The sequence below is a fragment of the Bombina bombina genome, chromosome 5 (genome assembly GCF_027579735.1).
Source record: "Bombina bombina isolate aBomBom1 chromosome 5, aBomBom1.pri, whole genome shotgun sequence".
NCBI classification, from domain to species: Eukaryota; Metazoa; Chordata; class Amphibia; order Anura; family Bombinatoridae; genus Bombina; species Bombina bombina.
The window spans coordinates 99,533,294-99,556,230 of NC_069503.1; the positions used below are offsets into that span (position 1 = coordinate 99,533,294).

The 22,937-nt window shown below is 37.3% G+C and overlaps 1 protein-coding gene and 1 long non-coding RNA gene across 2 annotated transcripts in view; both read right to left on the minus strand.

Annotated features, from left to right (window-relative positions):
* Positions 1-22,937, minus strand: part of LOC128659984 (zinc finger protein 585A-like) — a 523,622-nt gene that overhangs the window by 331,043 nt on the left and 169,642 nt on the right. The window lies entirely within an intron of this gene.
* On the minus strand, positions 14,231-14,569 carry LOC128659987 (uncharacterized). The gene is made up of 2 exons (XR_008402497.1): positions 14,433-14,569; positions 14,231-14,334 (listed from the first exon to the last, which is right to left on the minus strand). It is a non-coding gene; the product is annotated as an uncharacterized LOC128659987 (long non-coding RNA).

Below are 22,937 nucleotides of genomic sequence, written 5' to 3' on the forward strand. Positions count from 1 at the left end.
TAACAATTATAAACTTTTTAAGAAGACCAGAAAGTGACTAAAACGTTTTATCACATAATACACACAGCCTGACTCACTCACCCAGCAACAGCTGCACAGGAAGTAAATGGGAGGGGAACATTAACCCTTCACTAGCACAGAGAGCACAGTATACATTAACCCTTCACTAGCACAGTGTGTATTAACCCTTCACTAGCACAGAGAGCAGCAAAGTGTACATTAACCCTTCACTAGCACAGTGTGTATTAAACCTTCACTAGCACAGTGAGCAGCACAGCACTTAGTATCTCATTGCCTGGCACAAGCAGATGAGTAACATGCACTAAAAGAACAACATTTATAACAATTATAAACTTTTTAAGCAGACTAGAAAGTAACTAAAACGTTTAATCACACAATACACACAGTCTGACTCACTCACCCAGCAACAGCTGCACAGGAAGTAAATGGGAGGAGAACAAATGTTAGTTCAATATTGAACTATATCTCCCAGAATACACGCTGAGAAGTCACATGTTAAGCAGCAGCCAATCAGGCACAAGAAAATATACAACCATTTCAAAGACAAATCGGATGCTTTTTAACATGTTTAAATGCTGCAAATTCATAAAATTAGTAACTGAGCAAATTGTCACTGTCATATCCTCTACTAGTACATTAAAGGGACACTGTAACCAAAATTTTTCTTTTGTGATTCAGATTGAGCATGAAATTTTAAGCAACCTTCTAATTTACTCCTATTATCAAATTTTCTTAATTCTCTTGGTATCTTTATTTGAAATGCAAGAATGTAAGTTTAGATGCCGGACCATTTTTGGTGAACAACCTGAGTTGTCCTTGCTGATTGGTGGATAAATTCATCCACCAATAAAAGTGCTGTCCAGAGTACTGAAACCAAAAAAAAGCTTAGATGCCTTCTTTTTCAAATAATGATAGCAAGAGAACGAAGAAAAATTGAAAATAGGAGTAAATTAGAAAGTTGCTTAAAATTGCATGCTCTTTCTGAATTACAAAAGAAAAAATTTGGGTTTAGTGTCCCTTTAACGCTACACTACATAAAGCTACACAATGGGCAAGATTTATCAAGCTCCGAAAAAATGCGCCAAAAAACTCGCGGAAATTTTCGTAGCAAAACAAAAGGTGGTCAAAAACATAATTTATGTAAGAACTTACCTGATAAATTCATTTCTTTCATATTAGCAAGAGTCCATGAGCTAGTGACGTATGGGATATACATTCCTACCAGGAGGGGCAAAGTTTCCCAAACCTCAAAATGCCTATAAATACACCCCTCACCACACCCACAAATCAGTTTAACGAATAACCAAGAAGTGGGGTGATAAGAAAAAAGTGCGAAAGCATAAAAAATAAGGAATTGGAATAATTGTGCTTTATACAAAAAAATCATAACCACCATAAAAAGGGTGGGCCTCATGGACTCTTGCTAATATGAAAGAAATGAATTTGTCAGGTAAGTTCTTACATAAATTATGTTTTCTTTCATGTAATTTGCAAGAGTCCATGAGCTAGTGACGTATGGGATAATGAATACCCAAGATGTGGATCTTCCACGCAAGAGTCACTAGAGAGGGAGGGATAAAATAAAGACAGCCAATTCCGCTGAAAAATAATCCACACCAAAACAAAGTTTAAATCATAAGCAGAAGAATCAAACTGAAACCGCTGCCTGAAGTACTTTTCTACCAAAGACTGCTTCAGAGGAAGAAAACACATCAAAATGGTAGAATTTAGTAAAAGTATGCAAAGAAGACCAAGTTGCTGCTTTGCAAATCTGATCAACCGAAGCTTCATTCCGAAATGCCCAGGAAGTAGAGACTGACCTAGTCGAATGAGCTGTAATCCTTTGAGGCGGAGTTCTACCCGACTCAACATAAGCATGATGAATCAAAGACTTTAACCAAGATGCCAAAGAAATGGCAGAAGCCTTCTGACCTTTCTTAGAACCAGAAAAGATAACAAATAGACTAGAAGTCTTTCGGAAATCTTTAGTAGCTTCAACATAATATTTCAAAGCTCTAACTACATCCAAAGAATGTAACGATCTTTCCTTAGAGTTCTTAGGATTAGGACACAATGAAGGAACCACGATTTCTCTACTAATGTTGTTAGAATTCACAACCTTAGGTAAAAATTTAAAAGAAGTTTGCAACACCGCCTTATCCTGATGAGAGCAGATAATTCAGAAACTCTTCTAGCAGAAGAGATGGCCAAAAGAAATAAAACTTTCCAAGAAAGTAATTTAAAATCCAGCGAATGCATAGGTTCAAACGGAGGAGCTTGAAGAGCCCCCAGAACCAAATTCAAACTCCAAGGAGGAGAAATTGACTTAACGACAGGTTTTATACAAACCAAAGCCTGAACAAAACAATGAATATCAGGAAGATTAGCAATCTTTCTGTGAAAAAGAACAGAAAGAGCAGAGATTTGTCCTTTCAAGGAACTTGCAGACAAACCTTTATCCAAACCATCCTGAAGAAACTGTAAAATTCTAGGAATTCTAAAAGAATGCCAAGAAAAATGATGATAAGAACACCAAGAAATGTAAGTCTTCCAGACTCGATAATATATCTTCCTAGATACAGACTTACGAGCCTGTAACATATTATTAATTACGGAGTCAGAGAAACCTCTATGACTGAGAATCAAGCGTTCAATCTCCATACCTTCAAATTTAAGGATTTGAGATCCTGATGGAAAAAAGGACCTTGCGATAGAAGGTCTGGTCTTAACGGAAGAGACCACGGTTGGCAAGTAGCCATCCGGACAAGATCCGCATACCAAAACCTGTGAGGCCATGCTGGAGCCACCAGCAGAACAGACGAACACTCCTTTAGAATTTTGGAAATCACTCTTGGAAGAAGAACTAGAGGCAGAAAGATATAGGCAGGATGATACTTCCAAGGAAGTGACAATGCATCCACTGCTTCCGCCTGAGGATCCCGGGATCTGGACAGATACCTGGGAAGTTTCTTGTTTAGATGAGAAGCCATCAGATCTATTTCTGGAAGTCCCCACATTTGAACAATCTGAAGAAATACCTCTGGGTGAAGAGACCACTCGCCCGGATGTAATGTTTGGCGACTGAGATAATCCGCTTCCCAATTGTCTATACCTGGGATATGAACCACAGAAATTAGACAGGAGCTGGATTCCGCCCATACAAGAATTCGAGATACTTCTTTCATAGCCAGAGGACTGTGAGTCCCTCCTTGATGATTGACATATGCCACGGTTGTGACATTGTCCGTCTGAAAACAAATGAACGACTCTCTCTTTAGAAGAGGCCCCGACTGAAGAGCTCTGAAAATCGCACGGAGTTCCAAAATGTTGATTGGTAATCTCGCCTCCTGAGATTCCCAAACCCCTTGTGCTGTCAGAGACCCCCATACTGCTCCCCAACCTGTCAGACTTGCATCTGTTGAGATCACAGTCCAGGTCGGAAGAACAAAAGAAGCCCCCCGAACTAAACAATGGTGGTCTGTCCACCACGTCACAGAGTGTCGTACAATCGGTTTTAAAGATATTAATTGCGATATCTTTGTATAATCCCTGCACCACTGGTTCAGCATACAGAGCTGAAGAGGTCGCATGTGAAAACGAGCAAAGGGGATCGCGTCCGATGCAGCAGTCATAAGACCTAGATTTCCATGCATAAGGCTACCGAAGGGAATGATTGAGACTGAAGGTTTCGACAAGCTGAAACCAATTTCAGACGTCTTTTGTCCGTCAGCGACAGAGTCATGGACACTGAATCTATCTGGAAACCTAAAAAGGTTACCCTTGTCTGAGGAATCAACGAACTCTTTGGTAAATTGATCCTCCAACCATGTTCTCAAAGAAACGATACAAGTTGATTCGTATGAGATTCTGCTAAATGTGAAGACTGAGCAAGTACCAAGATATCGTCCAAATAAGGAAATACCACAATACCCTGTTCTCTGATTACAGATAGAAGGGCACCGAGAACCTTTGTAAAAATCCTTGAAGCTGTTGCTAGGCCAAACGGCAGAGCCACAAACTGGTAATGCTTGTCTAGGAAAGAGAATCTCAGAAACTGATAGTGATCTGGATGAATCGGAATATGCAGATATGCATCTTGTAAATCTATTGTGGACATATAATGCCCTTGCTGAACAAAAGGCAGAATAGTTCTTATAGTTACCATTTTGAATGTTAGTATCCTTACATAACGATTCAATATTTTTAAATCCAGAACTGGTCTGAAGGAATTCTCCTTCTTTGGTACAATGAAGAGATTTGAGTAAAACCCCAGCCCCTGTTCCAGAACTGGAACTGGCACAATTACTCCAGCCAACTCTAGATCTGAAACACATTTCAGAAATGCTTGAGCCTTCACTGGATTCATTGGGACACGGGAAAGAAAAAATCTTCTTGCAGGAGGCCTTATCTTGAAGCCTATTCTGTACCCTTGTGAAATAATGTTCTGAATCCAAAGATTGTGAATCGATTTGATCCAAATTACTTTGAAAAATCGTAATCTGCCCCCTACCAGCTGAGCTGGAATGAGGGCCGCACCTTCATGTGGACTTGGGAGCTGGCTTTGGCTTTCTAAAAGGCTTGGATTTATTCCAGACTGGAGATGGTTTCCAAACTGAAACCGTTCCTGTAGGGGAAGGATCAGGCTTTTGTTCCTTATTGTGACGAAAGGAACGAAAACGATTAGCAGACCTAAATTTACCTTTCGATTTTTTATCTTGTGGTAAGAAAGTTCCTTTCCCCCCAGTAACAGTTGAAATAATGGAATCCAACTGGGAACCAAACAATTTATTACCCTGGAAAGAAAGGGAAAGCAAAGTTGACTTAGAAGATATATCAGCATTCCAAGTTTTAAGCCATAAAGCTCTTCTAGCTAAAATAGCTAAAGACATATACCTGACATCAACCCTAATGATATCAAAGATAGCATCACAAATAAAATTATTAGCATGTTGAAGAAGATTAACAATGCTATGAGTATTATGATCTGTTACTTGTTGTGCTAAGGCTTCTAACCAGAAAGTTGAAGCTGCAGCAACATCCGCCAAAGATATAGGTCTAAGAAGATTACCTGAACATAAGTAAGCTTTTCTTAAAAAGGATTCAATTTTCCTATCTAAAGGATCCTTAAAGGAAGTACTATCTGCCGTAGGAATAGTAGTACGTTTAGCAAGAGTAGAGATAGCCCCATCAACCTTAGGGATTTTGTCCCAAAACTCTAATCTGTCAGATGGCACAGGATATAATTGTTTAAACCGTTTAGATGGAGTAAATGAATTACCCAGATTATTCCATTCCCTGGAGATTACTTCAGAAATAGCATCAGGGACGGGAAAAACCCCCCGGAATAACTGCAGGAGATTTAAAAACCGTATTCAAACGTTTAGATTTAGTAACAAGAGGACCAGAATCCTCTATTTCTAATGCAATTAAGACTTCTTTAAGTAAAGAACGAATAAATTCCATTTTAAATAAATAAGAAGATTTATCAGTATCAATTTCTGAAACAGAATCCTCTGAACCAGAAAAATCAGTATCAGAACCAGAGTCAGAATGATGATGTTCGTTTAAAAAGTCATCTGAAACATGAGAAGCTTTAAAAGACTTTTTACGTTTACTGGAAGGAGGAATAACAGACATAGCCTTCTTAATAGATTTGGAAACAAAATCTCTTATGTTAACAGGAACACCCTGAATATTAGATGTTGATGGAACAGCAACAGGTAATGGAACATCACTAAAGGAAATATTTTCTGCATTAACAAGTTTGTCATGACATTCATCACAAACAACAGCCGTAGAAACAGTTACCACAAGCTTACACTTAACTTTGGTAGATCCAGCATCAGGCAGTGATTTTCCAGAAGTGGCTTCTGATTCAGGGTCAACCTGAGACATCTTGCAATATGTAATAGAAAAAACAACATAATAAGCAAAATTTGATCAAATTCCTTAAATGACAGTTTCAGGAATGGGAAAAAATGCCAATGAACAAGCTTCTAGCAACCAGAAGCAAAAAATAATGAGACTTAAATATTGTGGAGACAAAAATGACGCTCAAATTTTTTAGCGCCAAAAAAACGCCCACATTATTTGGCGCCTAAATGCTTTGGCGCCAAAAATGACGCTACATCCGGTAACGCCGACATTTTTGGCTCAAAAACGTCAAAAAAATGACGCAACTTCCGGTGACAAGTATGACACCGGAAATAACAAAGAAAATTTTTTGCGCCAAAAAAGTCAGCGCCAAGAATGACGCAATAAAATGAAGCATTTTCAGCCCCCGCGAGCCTAACAGCCCACAGGAAAAAAGTCAAATTTTAAGGTAAGAAAAAATTGATTTATACATATGCATTATCCCAAATATGAAACTGACTGTCTGAAATAAGGAACGTTGAAGATCCTGAATTAAGGCAAATAAATGTTTAAACACATATTTAGAACTTTATATAAAAGTGCCCAACCATAGCTTAGAGTGTCACAAAATAAGACTTACTTACCCCCGGACACTCCTCTACATGTAGTAGAAAGCCAAACCAGTACTGAAACGAGAATCAGTAGAGGTAATGGTATATATAAGAGTATATCGTCGATCTGAAAAGGGAGGTAAGAGATGAATCTCTACGACCGATAACAGAGAACCTATGAAATAGACCCCGTAGAAGGAGATCATTGAATTCAAATAGGCAATACTCTCTTCACATCCCTCTGACATTCACTGCACACTGAGAGGAAAACCGGGCTCCAGCCTGCTGCAAAGCGCATTTCAACGTAGAATCTAGCACAAACTTACTTCACCACCTCCATGGGAGGCAAAGTTTGTAAAACTGATTTGTGGGTGTGGTGAGGGGTGTATTTATAGGCATTTTGAGGTTTGGGAAACTTTGCCCCTCCTGGTAGGAATGTATATCCCATACGTCACTAGCTCATGGAATCTTGCTAATTACATGAAAGAAATATACATTTTAGCCTATCTCAAAACAATGTTCTTGTAGACAAAATTTTAAATCACTATGATGTCCTGCTAGGCTGTAGAAGCAGGCAGACACCTATAGCACGTAAAAGGCAGATATGGCAAGATATAAGCCAGGAGGTATCTGCGCAGGGTATAAACCCCAAAAATGTAAATAATTGTAAAAAACGTTTTTCGGATATAAAAAGAATAATTAAAAAGAAACTATGCAAATAAAAACGTTCAGCAAGAGGTACAGGGGGCGGTCCAGGATATACTGCTGATCTAATGGAGTATGAGATGAAAGTTCTTAATTTGATGGGGCCTGAGGTTGTGGAGGGAATTGAAGTGCAAGGAGACACAGACGATTATGCAGGTAAACTATTATTATTATTATATTTATATTGCTAATGAAGTATTTAAATCCTAATTGAAATCGATAAATGTTTTTATTTTCCTCACTCATTACTGCAGATTGATTTCAAATACAATTTTTTTGATTATATTACATTTATTTTTGTTTTCTTTGAAACTTTTGTTGAAAAGCACAGTCGATGTTCAATCTGTATTTCACTTTTTGTTTGTAATGGAAGTAACTTAAAGGGACAGTCTACACCAGAATTTTTATTGTTTTAAAAGATAGATAATCCCTTTATTACCCATTCCCCAGTTTTGCATAACCAACACAGTTATATTAATATACTTTTAACCTCTGTGATTATCTTGTATCTAAGCCTCTGCAAACTGCCCCTTTATTTCAGTTCTTTTGACAGACTTGCAGTTTAGCCAATCAGTGCCTGCTCCCAGATAACTTCACGTGCATGAGCGCAGTGTTATCTATATGAAAAACATGAACTAACACCCTCTAGTGGTGAAAAACTGTTAAAATACATTCTGAAAAGAGGTGGCCTTCAAGGTCTAAGAAATTAGCATATGACCCTCCATAGGTTAAGCTTTCAACTAAGAATTTTAAGAGAACAAAGCAAAATTGGTGATAAAAGTAAATTGGAAAATTGTTTAAAATTACATGCCCTATCTGAATAATGAAAGTTTATTTTGGATTAGACTGTCCCTTTAAATAATGCAGTAATATATTTCCAATTTTGTGCATTGCTTTTTTCACTTTAATGGATATATTACATTAATCTTGGCTATTGATTACACTTTTTTTTTTTTTTACGTATTTGTGCCTATATTGTCCCTCAAGAGTGTGCTATATGTATTTTGCCTCTATAATTGTTTTTTTTTTTTAAAGAAGAGAATGATAATGATCAGAATATTGAAGGAGAGGAAACTTTGCTCCTTTTTGAAGGTAAATCTAAATCAATTTAAATGTATACTTTTTTTTGTGCATATCATATTAAAACATTATTACATGGACACTTAAGACATTTTTTTGGGAAATTCAGATACAGCATGAAATTCTAAGCAACTTACAATTTCACTACATTCTTCAGCTTTTATTAATTATATTGCTATCTATATTTTATAAGATGGAATGTAAATCTTAGCATCCATCCCATTTTAGGATCAGCACCATGGTTAGTGCTTGTTTATTGGAACCACTGACCATGGTGCTGAAACTAAAATATGATGGATGCTTTAAGAATTGCATTCCAGCTTATAACATATAGATAGCAATAGAATTAACAAAAGCTGACAATTGTAGTGAAATTGAAAGTTGCTTATATCCAGCAATTAAAAAATTTGAATGTAATTGTTTTTGAATATTATACTTTAAAGATGCTGAGACATGTGTATTCTGTCCTTTTAAATTCTCATCAATGTTAAATTTAATTTTCATATTTTCAGTGAAAGATGATAGTAATCTATAATAGGTGGCATTGCCAAAATGAAATTATTGTTTATCTTTATTATAGATGATTCTGAAAATGTTGAATACGTTCTGAATTTACAACCAATACAGGAGACATCTCCTGTACATTCCTCAAGTACAAATGTAGATGTACCTGAAGAAGAAATTGGAGATGTACACGAAGATATCCAACAAGAAGCACAACCACCAACTGAAGAGGCAATATCATTAAATTTAGTTAACATTCTGCAATTAGCCACATATTTTCAGAACGAACAAAGGGCTTTTTTTCAACAGATGAGTGACCTGCAAAGTGAACGTTTGGAAATTGACAGGCAGAGTTTACTTGCACGTCAAGAGACAAATAGGTTGCTTGCATTACTAGTGAATATTTTACAAACAAAAATTGAGAATCATTGATTTTTTTTGGGGGGGGGGGGGGTTTAAACAGTTAATGTATAAATGTTGGTTATTATTTATAACATATCATATGTTAAATTAAAAAATATTAATGCCATTTGAATGTATATTAATGTTTACCTTTTTTAAAAAATAACAGACACATATATTAAAATTGAATAATTTTTTATAGAACATAAACCAAAAATGCAAGTATAATTGAAACATCGAAAGATACATTTTTAGGGTAATATTTTTTTTTTAATACATTTGCTCAGTTATGGCTCTTCTAAAATTTTGGATGCTTCTTGTTATTGTATGCATCATGACTTCTAAACGATCAAATTCAGAAATTATTGTCTCTCTTGAGATGAGTCCAAGTTCTTCTTCAACAACCTCTGTTAAAGATAAAAAAAGTAATAATTTTTTTTTTAACAATTTTTATAAACTGAAGTTTATAATATATATTAATGTGACAATCAACATTACATAAATTATATAGAAATGAGAATTTGAATACAATTTATAATTTACTCAAATTATCTAAGTTTGTATATTGACAATATCAGTAAATTAGAAAGATGTTTCAAATTTTATGCTGTATCCAAATGCGTATTTTATATAGAACATTTCCACGAACATCCTACAATGGATAAATATTTGTTAATAAATATATATATATAAAAAAACTAAATAATAATGATGGCTAAAAACAAAAGTAAATCATTTGTACTTACGTGTACCAATGTTTCTTGTTGAAGTTGATTCTTCGGGTTCCACATCATCTATGAATAAAACAAATTAATGAAACGGATTACCATATTCAAAGAAAGATGCATATAGAAGCACAATCAATATATTACAAATACAAAAACCAACCTTCAAAACCCACAGAATTGGATTCCAAAGAATGTTCCACCGTGATTTTGGGTCTTTGGAGAGGTAGAACAAAATCTAGCTCTTCCGTTCCAATTTCTACTGCTGCTTCTATAAAAAAAAATATATATATTTATATAATATAGGCCTTTTATTTTTTTCCAAAGCTGTTATGCGCAGTAGAGACCTGCAAACTTTGCTGGTGCTGACCGGGTGTGAGGGTGGTGTGCGGGGTGGTGTGCGGTTGGTGTTTCCGGGCGTGAGAGAGCTGAAAAGACATAGCGGGTAGAGAGAGACAGCAAAAGAGAAAGGGGAGAGAGAGAGAGCACGAGAGGGGAGAGAGACAGCAAAAGAGAGGGAGGAGAAAGGGGAGAGAGAAATCAAGAGAGAGGGGGGAGAGAGACAGCAAAAGAGAGGGGGGAGAAAGGGGAGAGAGAAATCAAGAGAGAGGGGGGAGAGAGACAGCAAAAGAGAGGGGGAGAAAGGGGACACAGAGAGAGCACGAGAGGGGAGAGAGACAGCAAAAGAGAGGGGGGAGAAAGGGGAGAGAGAGAGCAGAAGAAGGGGAGAGAGAGAGCAAAAGATAGGGAGATAGAGAGAGAGCATTGGACATTAACGTTATAACCTAATTTTCTTTTTTGTAATTTTACAAAATTTGGGGACATTATTTCACGGGTATTATACAAATAAAATTTATGTGAAACACTTTTGGTTATATATGAGTAATCAATAACAGAGTGTATAAAAAAGTGTTACAAAATTTACCATACCTTCTGTATTAGCTTCAAAAGGATTTTCAATAACAGTAATTTGCCTATTTTCTAGTGTGACTAAGGGCATCGGTGGGGATCCTGAAGTTTCGTCACTTATAACCTCCATATTCCTCAGATATTTAGGACATCTTTTGTTTATTTTTTCTCTCCTGTCTGATCCAATAATAAAAAAAAAATTCTATAATTACGATTTCCTTTTGGTAAAAACAATTATATAGTGCACAATAGCGTTATTGCTACATGACATTCTTTTTACTTGTGCTCCAAGAATGTATCCTGGTGCATAATAACAGGCATTCCACGATACCTTTTTGGGGCGCAAGCAAAAAAGAAAAAGTCATGTGGCAATCATTGCGCACTCTTCATTTTCGAGAACAATAATTAACAATATTTGTTGAAAGTGCAGTGTTTTTGGACCCTTTCTTGGGGCATAATAACAGTACACAATACCTTTTTTGGGGCACAAGTAAAACATGAAAAGTCATGTGGCAATCATTATTGCGCACTATATAATTATAACTTTCATTTGCAAGAACAATAATGTTTATAAATTTTATTTTAAAGTTGCAACATTTTTTTTGGATCCTTCCTTGGGGCATAATAACAAGCGTTCCACAATACCTTTTTGGGGGACAAGCAAAAAAGATAAAGTCATGTGGCACTAACGCTATTGCGTAATTGCGCACTCTATAATTATAACTTTCATTTTCAAGAAGAATAATGTATATAAATATTTTTTACAAAGTTGCAACATAGTTTTTGGGATCCTTTCTTGCGGCATAATAAAAACATTTCTTGTTAGTGCAAACTAAAATAAAAAATTGAATCAAATATAATAGAATGTAACATATACCTTGATTCAAATATATATTTAATTCTTAGTGCACAGAAAATAAATAATCCTTATATTATACTTACATTCTCGAAGAAATCTTATAATCGATCGGTTTAATTCTTTATCTCTTCGGTTTAGGTCAGAAAAGCGCTTAAGACAGTTGTGCTGGCTCCTTCTAAACCCAGCCACTCTGCGGATCCTACGGGTCATTTGTGACAAAATTATATTTCTCTGGTCTTGAATGACCCCATATACGCCCCCAATTCTTTTTGGGAAATATTTCCTCATCCCATTTCCTCTCCCAGAGTAAATTTGGGCTTCCTGGCAAAAGGCATTTTACACTCTGATCCAAAAATAGGAAAACATGCGCTTTTATTGGCTCGTTTTTTTTTTTTGTTTTGATAGTCTATAATTGAGACATTTAAGGTACTTTTAAAAAATTAAGGATACTTAAATAAATATTTTTGCATCATTGTTATTAGTATTTATGATGCTTATGGCTTTTAATAATAATGTTTAACTGAGGGATTTTTTTTTCAATTAATATTTTTATTTTATAAATTTGTTTATGTAAGACAAAGCACTAAAGAGACAAGGATACTATTTTCTTCCATCATAAAAGTATGCTCTTCTCCTCCACTGTCTATGAATTTATTTTTTGCCATCAATTATTAGACATATTATTGTTGATTTTAAAGGGACAGACAAAACATGAATGTTTGTTGTTTAACAATGGTAGCTAAACCATATATTACACATTCAACAATTTTGAAGTTTTTGGGTTTGTACATTTGTATATAATGGACCTTTAATATAACAGTATTGGTTACACCATTATTTTAAAGGGACATGATATAAAAAAATGTTTAAACAATTGAATATGATGCAGCATAACTTTAAGAAAGATATTTTATGTTAAGATGTACTTAAAGGGACAATGTACCCAAAAAAATTATTTTGTGATTCACATTGAGCATTAAATTTGAATCAACTTTCTAATTTACTTACATTATAAAATTTTCTTCTTTCTCTTGGTATCTTTATTTGAAATGCAAGAATGTAAGTTTAAATGCCGGGCCATTTTTGGTGAACAAACTGTGTTGTCCTTGCTGATTGGTGGATAAATTCATCCACCAATAAAAAAGTGCTGTCCAGAGTACTGAAACAAAAAAAAAAAGCTTAGCTGACTTATTTTTCAAATAATGATAGCAAGAGAACGAAGAAAAATTGATAATAGGAGTAAAATCGAAAGTTGCTTAAAATTGCATGCTCTTTCTGAAATACAAAATACATTTTTTGGCTACAGTGTCCCTTTAAGTATTCAAATCACATTGAAAATGAGTTTAAGCAACAATTGATTATTATGAGCCTTTAATATACTTTTTCCATATGTGGGTACTTTGTTTCCAAGCATCTTCTGACAACCCCCTGATCACATGACATTTTATTAGCTATTGACTATCATTATAGACAGTTAGTGCAAGTTCTGCAACAAGCCCCCGACGTGATAACTAATTTACCTATATGGTTTACACAACCGAGCTCTCCCCTGTTGAGAAAAGCAATTAAATAAGCATGTGATAAGAGGCAGCCTTCAAGTTCTAAGAATAGTGAGCTTAAAGGAACACTCAAGTCAAAATTAAACTTCCTGATTCAGATAGAGCATGCAATTGTAAACAACTTTCCAATTTACTTCCATTAACAAAATGTGCACATTCTTTTTATATTTACACTTTTTGAGTCACCAGCTCCTACTGAGCATGTGCAAGAGTTCACAGCATATATGTATATGCATTTGTGATTGGCTGATTGCTGTCACATGATACAGGGGGAGTGGAAATAAACATAACGTTGCAATTTAGTTAAAAAAAATCTACTAATCATTTGAAGTTCAGATTAAGTGGTATTGCATTGTCTTGTTATCATGCATTTGTTGATTTTGCAATTCTACTGTATTGACTGGTCCTTTAACCTTAGCTTTTACTTTCAACTGAGAATAGCAAAAGAACAAAATTGAATTTTTGCTAAAAGTAATTTTTTTTTTTTGGGGGGGGGGGGGGTTTATGAAAAGCCCTATCTGATTCTTGAAAGCTAATTGCTTTTATGACTGTCCCTTTAATGGGTAATGATTTGCAGGCAACAATATACTGCTTCAAATAGTATATAAAGTGAATGTTAAAAATTGGATAGTAAACAGCACATTCACTTAATATAGTATTTGAAGCAGTATATTGTTGTATGCAAATCCTTAACCCATTAAAGGGACAGTCATAAAAGAAATAAACTTTCAAGATTCAGATAGGGCTTTTCATAAAAAAAAAAAAAAAAAAATTATCAACAATTCTGCCTTTTTCTTTTGGTATTCTTTTCAAATTTAATTTTCTACAAAAAATGATGAATGCTAAAATGAAGGGTTAAAGGGACATTATTGTGAAAATTCAACTTTTAAGATCCATATAGGCAATCAAATATTAATTTAATTATTTGAAGATTGTAGCGGAAAACCAATTAATTTACCCATGATGCTTTTGTCCAAAAAATAACAAGATAACAAATAAATATGTATTTAACAATTTTTTTTAATGAACGATTAACAAAAATATTAAATCGATATGGCTTGAACTAGATTCATTCTTCTTTATTTTCTTTACACCACATTTGATTCCTTTAAAAAGAAGAAAAAAAAAATATATTTTTTAAATTGGGAAAAGCACAGACTAATTAAAAAAGGTATTGTTTAAAACAAGAATAAAATATACTAACATGAGAAATATCTAGCAACAAGGCTATTCCGAACTTCTACTCCACCAGCGGTGGAATCTCTTGAAGCATCAAGATCTTCATTGTTATCATTATTACTGAGGACAGTGACACCCACATCTCCATCTTGCAGCGCTATGTTGTGCAAAATGCAGCACACCAAAATGATATTGGATACCTTGCACGGGTCATATTGCAGCACTCCACCAGATCTATCTAGACAAAGAAATCTAGTTTTTAATAAACCATAGGTGCGTACAATGGCTGACCGAGTGCTCCGATGAGCATCATTATATTTTTTCTGAGCGTCGGATCTTGGATTTGTGAATGGCGTCATGAGCCAGTGCCGACAAGGATATCCACTGTCTCCTAACAAAGAAAAAGATTGTAAATAAATTAGAAAACATTTCCAAATAAAATAAAAAAAAGTTGAAAAACAAATGTCAAATAGACTATCAAACAAAGGAATAATATACATAATTACCTAATAGCCATCCATCAGGCATCTCTGCAGACTCAAACATACGATAAAGTGCCGACTGTTGAAGAATATAATAGTCATGACATGACCCAGGAAAATTTGAGCGGACACTCATTATTTTGAGCTTTGCATCAGAAACCATTTGTACATTTAAGGAATGGTTATGCTTCCGATTTCTAAACTGCTCTTCTTTGTGTTGCGGAGGTCTCAATTGGATGTGTGTGCAATCAATAGCCCCTAAGACATTGGGCATACCAGCAACTTTAAAAAAAATTAGTTTTCAAACTTTGCCAACCTTCAGCATTATTAGGGAAATGAATACATAATTTTAAATGCTTCAAAATAGCTTTGAGCATGTGTCAGATGCCTTGAAAAAGAAGGTTGACTGAGGCCCACAACTACTGACTACTACTGATGGATTGGAAAGACCCAGTAGCCAAAAAATGGATAACAGCCATTAATTTTATCATTCCTGGAAGAGCATGGGTCCTTCCTGTCTTTGAGTCGATATCAGCCTCAACTAGATGATATAAATGAATTAAGGACTGTCTATTCAGTCAGAATCTTCTTTTTATTTCTTGGTCAGAAAGGGCTTCCAAACCAATTCTTAAACGAAAAATTCTTGGAACCCTTCTTCTTGTTTCTTGATCCGCATCTTGCTCTGCGACCTGTTGTGGGCGATTTCTGTTTCGAGAAACAGCAATAACCGCAAGAAAAAGGAAATTTTCCATTGCTAACAAGAACAACAAAAAACAACTACTTGCGCTTTTCCACTATCTCGCAACCTCAAAATTGGTGAATATAGAAAAAGTGAATATGACATGCGACAATTTTGATAAATACAAGATAATTGCGAATAAAAAAGGGCGTGTATGAAAAGTGTATACGTTTAATAGAAGTATTAGGCATTTCCAGACATTTGATTCTCAAAATTCGAAACTTGCGAGTGAACATAAGTCAGTTTATTCGCATATCAGAGAAATAGAGACTTTTCTGGCGCATCAACTTTAATAAATATGTCGACATAATGTTAACTTTCATTTTAGGAGAAAAATATGAGAATTTTCATATTCGGTGCTTGATAAATCTTGCCCAATATATATCTATACAGGAAACATGTGACCTCTACTCAGTTTTTTTTTGTTTGCTTTTTTTTTTTTTTAAATCAACTTTAATGTAACAAACAACCAATAGACAATAATTCTGAAAACGAAACATTTTTCAGTTTTCTTGTTCTTAAAGGGCCACTAAACCCAAAATCTTTCTTTCATGATTCAGATAGAGAATACAAATTTAAACAACATTACAATTTATTTTGCTTCATTTTTTAGATATCATTAGTTGAAGAAAAAGCAATGCACATGGGTGAACCAATCACACGAGGCTTCTATGTGCAGAAACCAATCAGCAGCTACTGAGCATATCTAGATATGCTTTTATGCAAAGAATATCAAGATAATAAAATAAATTAGATAATAGAAGTAAATTAGAAAGATGTTTAAAATTGATTTCTCTTTCTAAATCATGAAAGAAAACATGTGGCTTTCATGTCCCTTTAATGTTCATTCACAGTGGTTTATGCTGATTGTCATTTATAAGGTAACCACTGTGACTGTTACTTATAAAGTAATCACTGTGATTTTCATTTATAAGGTAACCACTGTGACTGTTACTTATAAAGTAATCACTGTGATTTTCATTTATAAGGTAACCACTGTGACTGTCATTTATAAGGTAAACACTGTGACTGTCATTTATAAAGTAACCACTGTGACTGTCACTTATAAAATAACCACTGTGACTGTCATTTATAAGGTAACCACTGTGACTGTCATTTATAAGGTAATCACTGTGACTGTCATTTATAAGGTAATCACTGTGACTGTTATTTATAAAGGTAACCACTGTGACTGTCATTTATAAGGTAACCACGGTTACTGTCACTTATAAGGTAACCACTGTGAGTGTCATTTATAAGGTAATCACTGTGACTGTCACTTATAAGGTAACCACTGTGACTGTCACTGATAAGGTAACCACTGTGAATGAACATTTACCCCTTAAGGACCAGACCATTTGTCAATTTCTTACCCTTAAAGTGAATGTAAAGTCACACTGTCCCGTTAACACCACAGTAACCATCATTTAAAAAAATAGGTACTTTAAATAATTTTTTTTATTCTTTTTAACTTACTAGACGTGCGCTCGAAGTACTTATCCTCCGCCCGCCATCTTCGATTTTTGAGTGACAGATCAAGCTAAATCTGGTCTCCCAAACATTGAATACCCCCCCGGGGGACCAAACCCCTTTTCCATACATCACACGTTCCTATTGCGCCTGCGTTAGACCGCTACTGTTCTATTCAACTCGTGCATGCGCTGTAGCATAATTTGTTACGGTCTTTGCAAAATATTCACCAATCGTCCTGCACTGCAGCCAGGTAAGTAGCGATCTTCTCAGCTCCGATGTAAATACATATATAATGATTTCGGTAACGTATTTTAAACATGGCAATATAATAGAGATGCATATTGAACGTAAATATGATTATTGTCAATAGTTCTATTTAAATTATTATATAAACAATTGAATGTTATTGTTACTTGGCAATTTGTGGATGGGAGGAGCTGTGCTCGAAAATGGACGAAAATTGTTGATCAAAATATATCAATAATATAGTTTTTTTTTTTTATAAAAAAGTGGCGGTTTACCAAATATACACACATGGAATCCATATGTGCAATCAATACTATAAAAATTAACATTCACTTTAAGGACCGGGGCTATTTTTTCATTTCTGCAGTGTTTGTGTTTAGCTGTAATTTTCCTCTTACTCATTAACTGTACCCACACATATTATATACTATATACTAGCACAGTATACATTAACCCTTCACTAGCACATTATACATTAACCCTTCACTAGCACAGTATACATTAACCCTTCACTAGCACAGTATGCATTAACCCTTCACTAGCACAGATAGCACAGTATACATTAACCCTTCATTAGCACAGTATACATTAACCATTCACTTGCACAGACAGCACAGTATACATTAACCCTTCACTAGCACAGAGAGCACAGTATACATTAACCCTTCACTAGCACAGTGTGTATTAACCCTTCACTAGCACAAAGAGCAGCACAGTGTACATTAACCCTTCACTAGCACAGTGAGCAGCACAGCACTTAGTATCTCATTACCTGGCACAAGCAGATGAATAACATGCACTAAAAGAACAACATTTATAACAATTATAAACTTTTTAAGAAGACCAGAAAGTGACTAAAACGTTTTATCACACAATACACACAGCTTGAATCACTCACCCAGCAACAGCTGCACAGGAAGTAAATGGGAGGGGAACAAATGTCAGTTCAATACTGAACTACATCTCCCAGAATACATGCTGAGAAGTCACATGTTAAGCAGCAGCCAATCAGACAAAATAAAATATGCAACCATTTCAAAGTCAAATTGGATGCTTTTTTAACATGTTTATATTATTATAGAGAGGTTCTCTCTGCCTCACACACCTAGCCCCCTCTCCATTAGCTTCTATACATACATAAAATATTATAGAACGTTTCCCATTGCATCACACATACAGTACTATGTACCTTATAATATAAAAATATATAATATTATAAAGAGGTTCCCATTGTCTCATAAACACAGACCCCTCCCCAGTACCTTATATACAGATATATATTATAAAGAAGTTCCTTTGCCTCACACACACACACACACATACCCCTCCCCAGTACCTTATATACATATATATTATAGAGAGGTTCCCTCTGTCTCATACACACAGACCCCTCCCCAGTACCGTATATACAGATATATATTATAAAGAGGTTCCTTTGCCTCACACAAACACCGCCCCCTCCCCAGTACCTTATATACAGATATATATTATAGAGAGGTTCCCATTGTCTCACATACACACTGCCACCTATATTAGAGATATCCCCATTGCCTCACACATAAACACCTCCCCGGTGCATAATACACAGATAAATAATATTATAAAGAGGTTTCTTCTGACTCTCACACACCCTCCTTCCAGTACCTTATCCTCGAGTAGTAGCAGCTAGATCCCCTGCAGCTAAAGAACCGGTGGACCCAGGAGTCACATGACTGCATTGACATCATCTGTCCTTTAGCCGGACTGGATCTAGCCGCTACCAGGTAATAGATGTGGTGAGACAACTAACGTTAAGTGCCTTAGGGTGAGCTGTGGGTGAGTAGAGAGGGGTACGAGTGCGTGACAGAAGGGAGCTTAGAGTCTACATGGGCTAGAGTATGAGATAGAGGGGGCTTAGATTCTACAGAGGCTGGGTGTGAGACAGAGGGGAGCTTAGAGTCTACAGGGGCTAGAGTATGAGATAGAGGGGGGCCGCAAGTCTACAGTGATTGAGGTGTGAGACAGAGGGGGACTTAGAGTATACAGGAGCTAGAGTATGAGATAGAAGGGGGCTTAGAGTCTACATGGGCTAGAGTATGAGATAGAGAAGGGCTTAGAGTCTACAGGGGCTGGGTGTGAGAGAGGGGAGATTAGAGTCTACAGGGGCTAGAGTATGAGATAGAGGGGGCTTAGAGTCTACAGAGGCTGGGTGTGAGACAGAGGGGAGCTTAGAGTCTACAGGGGCTAGAGTATGAGATAGAGGGGGGCCGCGAATCTACAGTGGCTGGGTGTGAGACAGACGGGAGCTTAGAGTCTACATGGGCTAGAATATGAGATAGAGGGGGGCTTAGAGTCTACAGGGGCTGCGGTGTGAGAGAGGGGAGCTTAGAGTCTACATGGGCTAGAGTATGAGATAGAGGGGGCGGCGAGTCTACAGGGGCTCGGGTGTGAGAGAGGGGGGCTTAGAATCTACAGGGGCTGCAGTGTGAGAGAGGGGAGCTTAGAGTCTACATGGGCTAGAGTATGAGACAGAGGGGGGTTTAGAGACTACAGAGGCTGGGGTGTGAGACAGAGGGGGGCTTAGAGTCTACAGGGGCTGGGGTGTGAGACAGAGGGGGGCTTAAAGTCTACAGAGGCTAGAGTATGAGATAGAGGGGGCGCGAGTCTACAGTGGCTTGGTGTGAGACAGAGGGGGGCTTAGAGTCTACAGGGGCTTGAGTATGAGATAGAGGGGGGCCATGAGTCTACAGTGACTGAGGTGTAAGAGAGGGGGGCTTATAGTATACAGAGGCTGGGGTGTGAGACAGTGGGGGCTTACAGTCTACAGGGGCTGGTTTGTGAGATGGAGATGGAGCCACGAGTCTACAGTGACTGAGGTGTGAGAGGTGCAAGGTAAGAAACTGTACGGGGGCTGGGGTGTAAGACAGAGGGGGGCTGAGAACCGGTAGAGGGGCTGGGGTGTGAGGCAGAGGGGGCTGACAACCCATACAGGGGCTGGGGTGTAAGACAGAGGGGGCTGACATCTGAGACAGATCAGGCTGAGAGTCTATACAGGAGCTGGGGTGTGAGGCAGAGGGGGCTTAGAAACCTGTACAGGGGATGGGGTGTGAGACAAAGAGGGGCTAAGAGCCTACACAGGGGTTTAGGTGTAGGGCAGATGGGGACTGAGAGTCTGTCGACAGGAAAATCACTGCCAACAGGAAAATCACGTGACACATGATCTCAGAGATGCACCACAGTCCAGAGCATGAAAATACAGAAAGAAAACCGCTTCTCAAACAGAACCGCCTTCACTAAAATGTCTATTTAGTGACTGGGGCGGAGCAAAGCGACCATAAGCGAGGAAGGCAAGTCAGCGCGGTCTGAACCTCGCAACTGTTCTAGGCACACTAACATGTATTGAGGAATATATTTTCAGATAATTAACTCCGGAGCCACCGAATGGGAATAAACATATAAAAACACTGAATTCCTCTTTTCTTGTCACAGTCCAAGTGCCTGCACACTGCCAAAAAAAAACTGAACTCAGAAATGTTGTCTCAATATCCGTGCAGCTTGCAAATTAACCCTTCAGTGCCAGTGACCTACCCAGAAGATAAAATATGGTACTTACCTGCACCTCTAGCTGTCTGGCAGGAAGACAGCTCACCCGGCATGAGAAGAAGCCACATTCCTCACAGAGACTTGTGGAAAAAGAAAGGACAGAATAAACCTACTCTGGCTTTCTATACAGGGGCAGCAACATGTTAGGAGATCGCAGTGAAGCCCACCCCACAAGTTCCTAACTGCTTAAAAGCCACCACTGCCCTACTGAAGAGAATAATGTGGAGTACGACTAAACCCAATCTTGAAAGGAAAGATCAGCGCAAACCTATTCTGGCTTTCAAAATAATAAAATCTTGATTTAAGTGAAATAAATTAAATCTTCTTCAAACACCAAAACTTCACCTCCTCCTTGCACCGAAGGAAAAGAGAATGACTGGGGTTTGTGGGAAGGGGAGTGATACTTAACAGCTTAGCTGTGGTGTGCTGTGCCTCCTCCTGCTGGCCAGGTGTGATATTCCCAACAGTAATTGAGAATGCTGTGGACTCACCATATCTTAGGAAAGAAAACATTGCTGCCTAACGTACATAAGTTCCAGTCTAGCTTAGTTTTTCAGAAAATTTTATTTCAATCATTTAAGACTATACATTTTTTGATACCATATTTTTTTTTTTCCTGTTCATGTTTGCCATAACCTAAATACTGGTTATTTTATGTGTATCTCTGTCTGTGTAACTCATTGCTTCCTAAAGCACTTAGGCTCTAGTAATGTTTTGTTTTTAGAATATTTTGATTGAGCCACTCCAGATAGTGCATTCTGAGGTATCATTGTTTCTACTTTACGTCTATCACATACTGAACTTGGAAAACTCTTTGTTTAACGCTGTTTACCCCATATATATATATAGTGGAAATAGACTTTCGGTGGGTGGGGCGACTGGAAGCAGCAGCACAGCGGAGCTCCGTGACTTATGCAACTTAAAGCTTTCTAGTCCCGCTGCACTTACTTCTTGCCAAGAGAGCAGTTGGCATTGCCGCAGCTACACTTTGGCCAAATTGTGGCAGGCGAAGGAATCTAACATCGGTCCGGAACGCACAAGGGAGTGCTGTGGCGCAAAACGGCACCATTTTGGGCAAGGATCCAGAGATCTCCTCCTGCTCATACCGTCACGGCTGAGATTTAGAGCCTGCATTGAAGCCTGGGTGATTGAGGGGACCGCTTGCACCGGAACGAGCAGCAAGACAAGCACCGGTCATCAGTTATATATATGGAGGGGTGAATAGGATAAGCTGGCAGAACATTGGGGCCCAGCTTGCGCAGCCATTGGTCTCATTTGGAATACAGCTCAATTACCCAGCCTACTCATAGTGCACCCGGTTCCCGGCATTCATTTGATATTGCTGTGTGGGGAGGAGGGGAGACAGCAGTGGTATACTGTTACAAAGGGCTCTGCAGTACTGGACTTTACTACCTGCTTTACCACCTTTGGAGGCACTGTGTCTGGGGCCCCATCTATACATAACAATGAAGGGTTTCATAACCTCCACATAGAGAAATGAACCGGAGTTTACTGTTCCCCTCTGACTCTTTTGCAGCACACTCTATCCCATGCTGTTTGTGTGATTGCATGGCTCATTTCCAAGCTCATCAGATAACATATATGGAGAGTATATCACTGAGGAGTGTATAGTATGCTAACTTGATGTACAGTCAGTTTGATAGAATCTGGTTGAACCACTGTCCTTGCTATTCAAATACCTCCCCATATATTTATCTCATCTACTGCAGCCTGTCTGAACATGGTCCCTGCATATACAGTTCTAAATATCTGTTTTGGTTCTCCTTGTGTGTGTGCTGGGATCAGCTTTAATGTTCTGAACTCACTGGATAGCGCCATCTGCTGATCAGTTCTGGATATCTCATCAGAGGGAACAGATTAATAACAACAACTTTTTGCCTTTGTTCTATGAAAGTCAACGAATACTTTTAAAGACTCTCTGCCTGTAACAGATGCTTTGAGTCAAAGACTTAACACACAGGAAAGAAAAACTCGACATGGTGCGGCT